The sequence below is a fragment of the Ptiloglossa arizonensis genome, chromosome 9 (genome assembly GCF_051014685.1).
Source record: "Ptiloglossa arizonensis isolate GNS036 chromosome 9, iyPtiAriz1_principal, whole genome shotgun sequence".
Lineage (NCBI taxonomy): Eukaryota > Metazoa > Arthropoda > Insecta > Hymenoptera > Colletidae > Ptiloglossa > Ptiloglossa arizonensis.
In genome coordinates, this window is record NC_135056.1 from 15,552,587 (window position 1) to 15,564,164 (window position 11,578).

The window sequence follows — 11,578 nt, forward strand, 5'->3', positions numbered from 1 at the left end:
ACTCCACGATAGCTCGGTCCTGCTTCGCGGTGTATCGCGCGCGCCTCCTCTGTTCGTATCTGGTGGCGTGTCTTTTGCGCTGCAGCAATCTGAGTGGGTCAGCCGGATAAAGAAACCTCGATGGCTCGTCGGCCGTCGTTGTCGTAGTTGACGACGACGAACCACGAGGACAACGACGATGAACTTCCACGTTGGCAAATGGTCATTGAGTCAATTACGCGGATAAAGTGCACCATTGTGCGGCGTATGCGGCGATTTTTCTAACCCCGTTCGCCCATCGGCGACGTTTACACGGTTAGCCGTGGATAACCGTCGACGTGTTTAAATCACGCGCGACCAGCTTATTTCGAACGCGACCGGTCTCGTGTTCGTGCGTCGCTCCCCGGCCACGGAACGACGCCGATGAGTCGTCGCGCAATCTGGGAAATAATTAGTCGCATAATGTGTCGCGTAATCTCGATATTGATTAGTCACCGCTACCGTCGCGCCGGAAGTTATACGCGCGTTCCTCGACCGGCCGCCTTTTCAGACGTATCTGCTCGGTTAAGGAACTGGACGAAGAGTCGCGGGAATTTTCCTATTCGGTTTATCCAACGGCTGGAATTTCGAGCGACAGGACTCGAGGATCGATCGCACGATCTTGGAGGGCCGATCGAAGTCATGGATTTACGTTTGTAAAAGATCTCGACATTCTTTGCCCAGGATTGTCGAAGGAAGAGTCGCACGAGGCTTTTTATTTTATCGAACACGTGTAATTTCGATCGACGAGAGTGGACGATACAGTATCGAGCTTGGGTATCGTTGGTACAATTTTTCGTGGACATAAAGCACGGTAAAATAATGAAATCGTTGTTCGAAATATTTGTGCAAGCAGGGATTCATACTGTAAAATGTTTACACATTTTTTCGATGGGTACATATTACCAAACGAAGAGCCGAGGCTGCAAGAATTCTTTTATCGCATCGAACACGTGTAGCATCGATCGACGGGATTGGATAATCGAGGATCGATTGAACTTCGAATAATCTGGAAAAGTTTGCTCGAATCGTGGATTCGCATTGTAAAATGTTGCGTGCTTTTTGCGCCGATCGTTTTCGAACGAAGAGCTCAGATTGCACGGGTTTTTCTTTTATCGCATCGGACGTGTTTGGTAGAATTCCGATACCAACGATATTTCGTTTAAACGAAAGGAACACAAGACCGAGAACTTCGCGTTCCAAGTCGATTCGAAGCGTAATATTTCTTACCGTTCGAAATATTCCAAAGAAAATGTTACACGGTGGTTCGAACGCTCTTCGAGACGAATAAAAAAACACACTGTCCTTGCTTCGCGTTTCTCCGGGCGAAGAAATTTTGTTTAATTATGCAAATCGAAATACGACGATTCGTTGAAAGGGTCTCCGAGTACGGTGTTTTGGTTTTCATCGTGGGACACTCCGCGCGGCTTATTATCCGCGAAAAAGTAAATTACTATCACGCACTTCCTATTGTGTTCTTTTCACGAAGCGCGTACGAAGGTAATAGCCGGGTTAACGCCACGGGGCACGTGACCAGACAAAAGTTAACGATAGGTTTCGACCGGCGCGCAATTTTTACCCCTCGTTGTCCTGTCGCGTCTATTACAGGCATACGCCCCGGATGTGCGTGCACGTTAATTTTCGTCGGGTGTATTTTTCATCTTTCTTCGTTTAACGTAACCAAACAGAAGGACCCGTGGAAAATCGCGCTTCAATTCCGGATTCAGTGGCTCGGAGCGTTGGTAACGATGGACGAAATTGTTTCGCGGCCGGTGCTCGAAAAGCTCGGAAATTTCTCTTCGAATATTTAAACATCGAGCTGAAAGGGAGGGAGGGGGAGTATTTCTCGGTACGTTTAGACAACTTTTTTTATAGCGTCGATTGCCACTCGAGGTTGCGTCGAAATGTTTTCGCGCCGTTATCGAATTTTAATACGATCGGTTCGGTTACGCGACGGTATAATAATACACGGAATTGTTTCACCGAACGCGCTTAAAAAATCGGAATTTCAAATCGAATAGGTCGAGTGGACGGAATTTCGCGGACCGACGAGAACTTTTTTTTTCAATATTAGCCGTTACTCCGATTGCGTGGACATTTTTCGGCTCGAAATGTTGCGCGATCGCGAGCACGAGTACAATACAGACCGGAAACCGATCGAGTATCATCGAGGAGATCGATACACACATCTCCGGTGTTTAACTCGCGAGTATTTTAATCGCGTTGTAGAGTTTCATTAACAATTCATTTTTTACGATCGAAACCGATAATAATTCGACCGTATTAAAGTACCGTGAATAAACAGAGCGCGTTCGTCGATTTACCGCGCGATTCATCGCCGATCGTTGAATTGGATAATTCGAGAGGATGGAATTGAATTTTTCGCGCGTAGAATCGTCGATCGTCGAGGGCACGAAACGGTGGACGAACCGTCGCGAAAACGGGGACGAACGCGTGTTTATTCAAATTCGATTTGGCACGCGTAAAAGAGGCTTACACGTTATAAGCGAGGCATGCGAGTATCGCGTGCACGGCCCGCGTAGCCTCTCATCAGCTAAGTGCACTTTCATCGCAGTCTCTCGGATAATCGGCGTACGATTTGTTTTAGCAAATGAAACGGAAATGGGCCTCGTCGAAGTCGCTTAATTTCAACGGTATTTACTCGCGTACCGATATTTCGCTGCCAAACGCGTACCGAAAGAGCTCATCGCTCGACGAGAACCGCCGAACGAATTTCACAACGATCATCGACCGAATTACAACGATCGTTAATTCGTAACCACTGCGTCACGAGAAAAGAAAAAAAAAAGAAGAAAAATCGTATACCGCGAGCCAAGTGTCCAACCAGTGGAATCGAATTCGTTTCATTTTATTTTCAATCTCGTTCGAAGGTAGCTTCGAAATCGATTTTGACGCGCTTTCGACGCGTTCGTCGGTATTTTATTGCCCCTTCGAGTGCAACGAGGAACGCGAAATTGATACGTACGATTCGGTGCCGCGACAATTTGTTACGGCCACGAACGATCCGTCGATGTTTAACAGGGTGTCGGACGCGATGTCGAATACAACCGGCGACACGAAAGGGTGGTGGTGGTGGTGGTGGTCGCTCGTGTAACGAATTCTTACAATTAGCGACCGTGTTTTACTTTCGAGGTTTCCCGAACACACGACGCGAACAAATACGTCCGAGTTTTAATTCGCTCGAATACACCGATGGTATTTACCGATTCGAAATACGTTTAAAACTTTGGACCACGGACATTGAAACAATCACTTTTTCCGCGGCTCGAAAATCAACTTCCGGGGGGAATAAATTTTTAACGATCGTTCGTCGAGTCTGACCGCGAATCGATACTCGAAGGGTGAAAGATCGTTAACTTCGATAATTCGGGACTGTTAATAACACCGGTGGGTTAAATTATATTTTCGTTACAGAGAAACAAATTACCCCACCGGTTCGTCCGGAGGGAAGAGCGGGTGTAATAACCGATGACAACAAATATTCTTCTTTAGGTAGTCCATATGTCGGCGTTCGAGCGCACCGAAATCGTAATTTCACGTGCGTCACGGCCATCTTACCCTTATTACCCCCATCGTCGAACGCAAACTATCATTTCCGCGGACAATTCCAATGCGAGAAAATGCGTTCTACGTAAACGCCTCCGAAACTCATCGAACGCGACGATATTAAACGCATACACTGCCGCTCAAAAGTTTTCGGAGACGCTCGTCGAACCTCGAAACGAATCGATCTTCTATCGCTCGAAATATCATCCTTGAACATCCAGCATTACTCGAGTACGATTCGAGCTTCAAGTGATAACATTCTTTTCTAAAAGTCTTCTCTTCGTACAAATTCCTCCTCGATAAAAATAAATTTTAACTTATCTCGTTAAAGAATAATTTTACAGACAATTACCTACACAGAGGTATATACTGTTCCTAAACATTCCGTACTTTCCCAACAGGACAAGCAATTTAAATCGTCCACCTATCCTGTATAAAATCGAAAGAACAATTGTCAGCGAAACGATGCAACTAAAAAGAAATATATATTTTCATAGAAATCGAAGGTTGCTCGAAACTTTTAAGCGACGATGTACCCCGTCGTTGGTCACGAAGCATCTGCTGGTTGCGGGTAAGCCGTAGGTACCCATCGAGGTCGACTTCGGAGTCGAAAAATTACAGGTCGCGATCGAAGTTCGAACGGCAGATCGGCCGTGGGTACGGTAATTACAATAACAGGAGGACTCACCCCTCGGAAGATTCATCGATCCTCCGAGTGGGTGGATAGGAGGGCAAGGGAGAGGCGAGTGCACAGCCATCGGGTTAGCAGGCGAGGGTGGCCGGACTAATGAATTCTTAGTGTCCGTGCCTCGCTTTCGAGCATTCCCGGACACGCGAGGCACGAAGCAGAGCCTGCGCGCCGCCTCGCGGTGGTTAATTTAATACAGGTAGATTGCCGCAGGTATCCACCCTAACTTTCTCCGTCTCCGCCCTCGGTCGACCGTATCGTCCCCCGCCGCCGCCGCCGCCGCCGCCACCCCCGGCCGTTCCCCTCTCGCGAACGTGTAATATACCGCCACCACCCTAGCAGCTTTCTCCGCGCTGTTGGCCGTGCGCGGGGGCGGAAAGAGTTATACGCGCGATCCTCCGTCAGCGCGCGCTCCCGCTCGCGTAATGGGAACACGAGGACCGTTGAAATAATACGTCGCGTTTAAGCGGGATACGTCTTGGCTGGCGTGCGAGTAACCGGCTTCCGGGTGTCGAGAGGGTGCGTCTTCCTTTCGAAACGATGCAACGTGTACGTTTCCACGGGGGGTCGATGTTCCCTGGAGAGGACGTTCTCGTATCGTTTATCGAACGGAGCTTCGTTTTCGTTCAAGCGTTTGTCGAGGTTTGGCTGCGAGAGAACTTGGAGAGTACTGGTACATCGATCTTGAGACAGCAAAGGGAGTAAGAATGTTAATTTGTCGATGTTACTTTGGTGGAAGTAAAGGTTTTCTTTTCATTGGTATTTTATCGAAGGAAAATTTATGTTGATTGATGCGTTTGTCGAGGTTTAAGCATGAGAGAACTTGTAGAGTACTGATACACCGATCTTGAGCAAAGGGAGTAAGAATGTTCATTTATCGATGTTACTTTGATGGAAGAGAAGGTTTTGTTATCAATGGTCTTTTATCGAATGAAAATTTAGATTGATTGGTAAGTTTGTCGAGGTTTGAGCGCCAGAAGAATTGGGTAGTTCAGAAAACATTGTGCAGGAGTTTGACACTTCGATCTTGACAAAATGAAGGGAGTGAGAATGTACCCTGTGGATGTTCTTCAGTAGAAGAGCATAGTATACTTCTATCATTGGATTGTTTTAAACGAACAATTGTTTTCAGAAAGTACACCTACACGAAACTTCAAGTATCGAACCCTTGATATTCCAGAGCAGTGCGCGACCCTTTTCAAGGAAACGCGTCACAGCAGTAACGAACAATTCGAATATCCATCCCAGGTAATAACGAACTCCGACATCTCAAAATTTTATACAATTACCGTTCGACGGTCTTCCGGAGTATCCGTAGCCCCGTAGATGTCTCGTTCACGATCTGGGATCGTTCCGCTAATTTCGTATCCTCCTTCCCTGCTCGTCGAAGTCTCGAAACTAGGAGTCGATCCGTGGAACGTTACACGTCGCCGCGTTATTTCAATATTTGCCCGCTCCATCGATTCGCAATTGCAGCGCATCGGAGTCGAACGTTCCGTAGCACCGAATTTACGAGGCGTCGCGTCCGGATTACGATTTACGCGGGAGATTTGCCAGCATACGGGTTTCGTTGGCGAAGATCGTTCGTGGAATCGACTCGGCGGTGGATCGGGTATTCAAAAGGAATTGGTAATTCGATTTTAAAGCGAGGTCTCTCGATATCTTGGAAAGCCCGGCGGTGGTGTCGGTCGACTGTCTTGTCCGAGACGCGGGGTCGAGGGACATAGGAGGCGGAGGCGTTGAGAATCTCGTTAGATCGATCGCGAGAGTGCCACGTCCAATTATCGTAATTCTCTTATCGTCTCACCCCACGTTCCCCCAATTCCTCCAGCGGTCTCCCCGCGAACCGAGGAACTCGGAAAATGGTCTTTGAATAAATCAGACCCCGAAGTTCTCGATCCGACTTCGTGATCGCGTGTAGAGCCCGACGCTTTGCCGAGGGGCGGAGACGGCGAATTGGCATAAACTTCGGTCTGATTGTCTGTGACGAACTCGTCGGGACGACTTTATGGGAATGTAATGCGTATCTAGTTTTACTGCCGTAATTCTCCATGTTCCTGGGAACCACCTCTCCGTCTCTTCCTCTATTTCTCTATCTTTCTCGCTTTCTCTCTCTCTGGTTCGCGCGCGCTCTTCGCTTCTCTCGGTATCTTTCTCCTTTTCCCTCTCACACTGTATTACCGCGTCACGGAACTCGTTACCGAAGCTTCCCGGAAGATTTGTCACGAGTCGACGATTTCGGTACTCGGAATGTTCAATGAGATTCTTTGGAACCGTTCGTTTCCCACTGTGGCAACTTATTCCGGTCGCTCGATCGTGCATCGAACGAGCTCGCGTAATAGTTCGCCGTCTGGAAGTTGCGGTTTCCCTTTACCCGGTGGGGAATTCTACCCGGAGATATTGTAGATTGGGAATTATCAAACGTATTATTGAATTATATTCGAACTTTCGCGGTCGTCTCCGAGGGAACGAATAACGTTTGATTACGGTCGGTAACGCGCACACGATCGTGTCTACCGGGTATCGTGATCGCGCGAGTTTCTCGTTCAAAGAGTTAGAACGTCGTATTATTTTTCTCCTTCGATAAATTCGTTATCTCCGATTCGAATCCTGCGTTGAAACGATTTCGTTTACTTTCAACGGAACGTTCGACTCTTTGATCGCGTTCAGCGGCCAAGGTACACACAAATCCGGGGTAAATTAATCGCGAGGAACGCGTTCGATGTTTGAAACTTTTTCTCCGGTAGTCGAGCGCGAAACGCATCCCTCTCGAACACCGAGTATCCATTATTTTTCTTTTCTCCTCATCTTCTGACGAATTCGAGATTTTCGATTTTAATCGCGCGTCGGGAGTTCTCGTACGTTTCAATTTACACTATTCGACCCTTTGACCGCGGCTCGCCGGCCAAAGTGTACATAATTCCGGGGTGAACCAATCGTCGAGAGGAACGCGTTCGCAAATTGAAACGCATTCTCCCGCGAGTGAAACACATCCACCCGCCGCGTATCCGCCCGAACGAAAAGAACATTTAGACGGGACCGAATGTACCGAAACCCTCGTTACTCGGAACCGATGGAACCGAGATTCGCCATGATATTCAAACAGTTACGAGCTCGCTAAACCGAGAGAACCCTAACGAACTAACACTGTCGCGTCTCGACAGTTCGCTACGGTTAACAACCCTCCCGGTCCAACTTTCCGAAAACGTCCACCGATTCATATTCGTCGAATCGACTCAAGATAGTTCTCTTCTAACCGGTTACACGTTCCGAATTCGAATCGAGAGCCGGTTGCTCGTCGAGCGCGAGGAACGCGCGAAACGAGGGGGTCGGGCGGTCGGCCTACGACCGTATCGAGGGGACAGCGGATACAGCAACGGAAGGAGATAGGGGTGGGTGGAAGGGGGAGGGTGAGGGGTGTACGGTAACGCGATCCACCCTTGCATTCGTCCATCGCGTCCGTACTAATCTGTGGTCCAGTCGTAAACCGTTTAATTCCGTTTCGTGATAAACCGCGGCCGCCGTTTATTACTCGCTCGGTCACCACCCCCTCGACCCCCTCCCCACATCTCGTCTCGACTCACCCCTAACCCCCTCCCGGTGGATCGTTGTAGCCGCGTCGACGAGCCGCACGATTTCGTCCGAACGAACATATTTAATAGACGGTATGTGTTCGCGGGTGGAGGTTATTATTTATTAGCGAATGGACACCCACGCGAACGAAAGAGGGTGGCGGGGGTGGGATCGTGGGACAAAAGAGCTCGATGGTATAGGAAAGGTCGCGTCCCTTGATCCGCTTTGCGCTTCACGGTGACTGAAAGAGGTACTCCCCTTTTCTCCGCGGAGCGGTGACAACCGGGGGACAGGGTGCGGGTTCGGGTTCGGGTCGGGGGTGGATGCTCGGATCGAAAGACGACGAGGGTCGATCAACGCGCGAGATGTATTTAATTGCGCTTTATCGAGGCTCCTGACCGCGGTGCTTTTATCGCGATCGTGCTCCGCTCGCTCTCGTTTCGAAAAGGGGTGGGTCCCGCCCCGGATCGAACGGGCTCGCGTCGGTTCGTCGCTTTTATGTTTACAGCGGGAGCCGAACGAACATGTTTGCGAGAACGATTTCAGCGCGACCACCCGACGAACAAAACAATTCGATCGTTCGTGATGTTTATCGATTTTTTTTTCGGAACCATTGCTATTTACGGGGTAGCTCCCGCGTGCCGAAGTTTCCCGCGTATCGAAATTAACGTACAACGTTGGAAGTGGACATCTCTTTCGAGATTCGCACAGTGGATCGTTCGACCGAGTCATTTTTGTTTAACCGGTTGAATAATAATTATTTTATCATGGATAATACAATCTCGAGCCTTCGAGACGATGACGGTAAAATTCTTTTGTGTTTTCTATTTATGTAAGTCTTCAAGGTCACTTTCAACCTTTTTTCATTTATACAAGTAAATCGTAACGACTTTGAAAGCATTGTATTTGCTTCGTACACGTCCCTGTATACGGGGTGTTATCGGACGAGTGGTACCACAGGTGGTGATTCCACGTGCGAAAATAAATCGAGAAAAAGGAAGAATATTTTTCCATTCGAAGCTTCGTTTACGAGAATAATGTGTTCGAAGATTGCAGCACGACCAGTTTTGTTTACACTTTCGTATTCGTTGTCCTCCGTAATATTTACATTCTGCCTTCAAGGTTTTGCCTAAGGCTACCCACTGCTCTGATTGTCAGCAGGTTCGCAGCGGTCGAATTGTAACAGCGTCTCGCTACAACGATCGCGAATACGTTTACACGGTGAAAGTGTTCGGTGCTCGGGAGTGCGTCAATATCAGTTAAGTATTACCCGATAACAATAAAAAGAACTACAAATTTTCAAACTCGATGACTAAGTCTTACCTAACAATAACAAACGTATCATCTACATTCAAACAAAAATATATTATTCCTTCCTTTCGACTTAATCTCGCGTAGTATCGTATAATCACCACCTGTCCAATGATACCACTCGTCCGGTAACACTCACTATTATAAAAACCACGATTAAACTCCCCTCTGTAGCGAAAAAAATCGTACAATTGCTAATACCGCACAAAAGAATTTACCCAACTAATTTTCACGATTTCCAAAACATCAAACTCTCCCAAACAACCATTCACGTTTATCCACGTCCTATCGAACGTACTCTTTGCCAAAAATTCTCGTTGTTCCACGGTGAGGAGAATATCCCCGTGGTGCGAAAATCGTTGAAAAATTTGCAGCAAGGTTCGCGAAGCGACGGTTTTCCAATTCCAGATTTACGCCCGATTTTACTTACGTATCGCGCGGTTAATGCTGCCGGAGACATCCATCAATTTAATTGGCCAGTGTTAGCCCCGCCGACGATGGACTATAAACCGTGGGTGGATTGCTAACGAGACGCAGCACGGGGTAGTTCGGTTTCCCTGTGGCTCTGTGCGGGTCCGGCCGCGATTGCATATATATTGCATACACCGACGGTGAGCTGCGCGGAGCTACCGGCTACTGTTAATCAGTTTAGAGTTTATGTCCGTCCATAAACCCGGGTGGCCCCCGTCTAGCTGTCATTAATAAAACCCCCGTTGATAACTCGAAAAGTCGCAAGATACACCGCGCGAGCTAGCCAGCGAGCGATGGAAGGGTGAAGGGGGAGAAGGGAAGAGGAGGGGAGGAGGAGGGCGTCGAGCGTCGGTGTGCGTCGACGTTCCATCGCGTCCTCGTGCACCAGTCTTCCTCGAGGTCTAAAGGCGGAACTCGTTACACGGACGGGGGGAGTACCCGAGGAAGAAGGATTTACCGCTCGCGATCTGCATCGTTCCACGGTGGGTATGCAGCAGCTTTTTCATTTTCATGTCGTCCCTCTTAATCCAACGTTCTGGATAATTAGCGGTCGTGTCTATAGCCCCGTGACGTTTCTTGAAACAACCCCCCTTACACCCTCTAAAACCAACCCCTGCCTCTAGTGACGACCGGATTACGCGTTTCGAAGTCGCGATCGCCGTTTTTCGAGCTACCGTTGCACGTTCTCGATCGTCTCGAAAGTTTGTCGGAGGTTTGATAGTGTTCGGTGCTCGATCAGAATCTGTACATTACGCGAAGACAGTGGATGAAAGAAATTTGTAGGTACTCGTGGTGGTAGGCACGGTGTCTTGTGATTTGTGGGAGATATTTGAAACGTTCGTCGTACAGCCGAAAATAATGAAAAACAGTCGTGAGTACGCCCCGTTCGAGGTACGTGAATTTTTGTAAACAGAGGTCTTCCGTGAACCGTAGTAAATCAATATGTCACGTGAGCAAGAAATTGCTGTGTGTACAAATAACACTCGACGTCTTTCCTACGACCGTTCGACGACTCTGCAAATAAGGATCTGGCTGAGAATACCAGGTGGTCGTATCGAACACCTGTGAGGAATAATACAACCTTGGATAACGCGAGGTTTGTTGTATCGCGTATAAGTAAGGACAAATGGAACGTGTATCCGAACTTTTCCAGCGTTCTTGCGTCACTCTTCTTTCTCGTACGTGTGTCGAGAAAGATTCACAGCAGTCGTGGTCTATTTTTTATGGAGATACCGTCTCTCAAAAATGTCCTTGTACTTTTTCGAGTAAGTACGAGCCGAAAGCTTATCGCTGTAGCCTCGAAGATACTCGTCTTCCCTTATCGTGTTCCCATTTCTTGAGAGACAATCGTTCAAAGTTGAACGCGTTGGACGAGATCCACGGTCACGCGGATCGTTCTCCACCGCTTCTATTTTCCACAATTCTGCGATATCGCGTCCCGAAAAAACAGGCTTGCCCTTTTTCGCGGAAAAATCTCGTCCCTGTGAGCTCTGCGTCCGCTGAATGGCGAGCGGTGGCCAACGATGCGTCCCTTATCGGTTCGATTCTCCGCACCGTTCGAATTCGGATTTTTGGAAACCGGTTCGAGGGAAATTTGACGGGGACACGAATCGGGGCAGGGATCGTAACGCGCGAGCCACGCGTGTTAGGGGATTAAAGCGCGTTTCGAATCGCGCGCATGCGCCCGCGTGAACGTTCCTGACTGATACATTTCGAGTTTTAACGATGATCCCCGGCAATAACTCGGGGCTTAACCGTGGCGTGAGTTGTGGCTCGCGGCTCGATCACCAATCATTGGTTATGTCTCTGGTAATTAACTAATGTTCTTCTCTATGCAAATTACCGGCCGTTTCGTGCTCCCGTTCGATTCATCGTTCCGCGTGCCCGCGTCCGCGCTCCCGAGCGCGTTATTAGCGCGAATGCGAAACGCGCGACGAAGAAACGATCGCG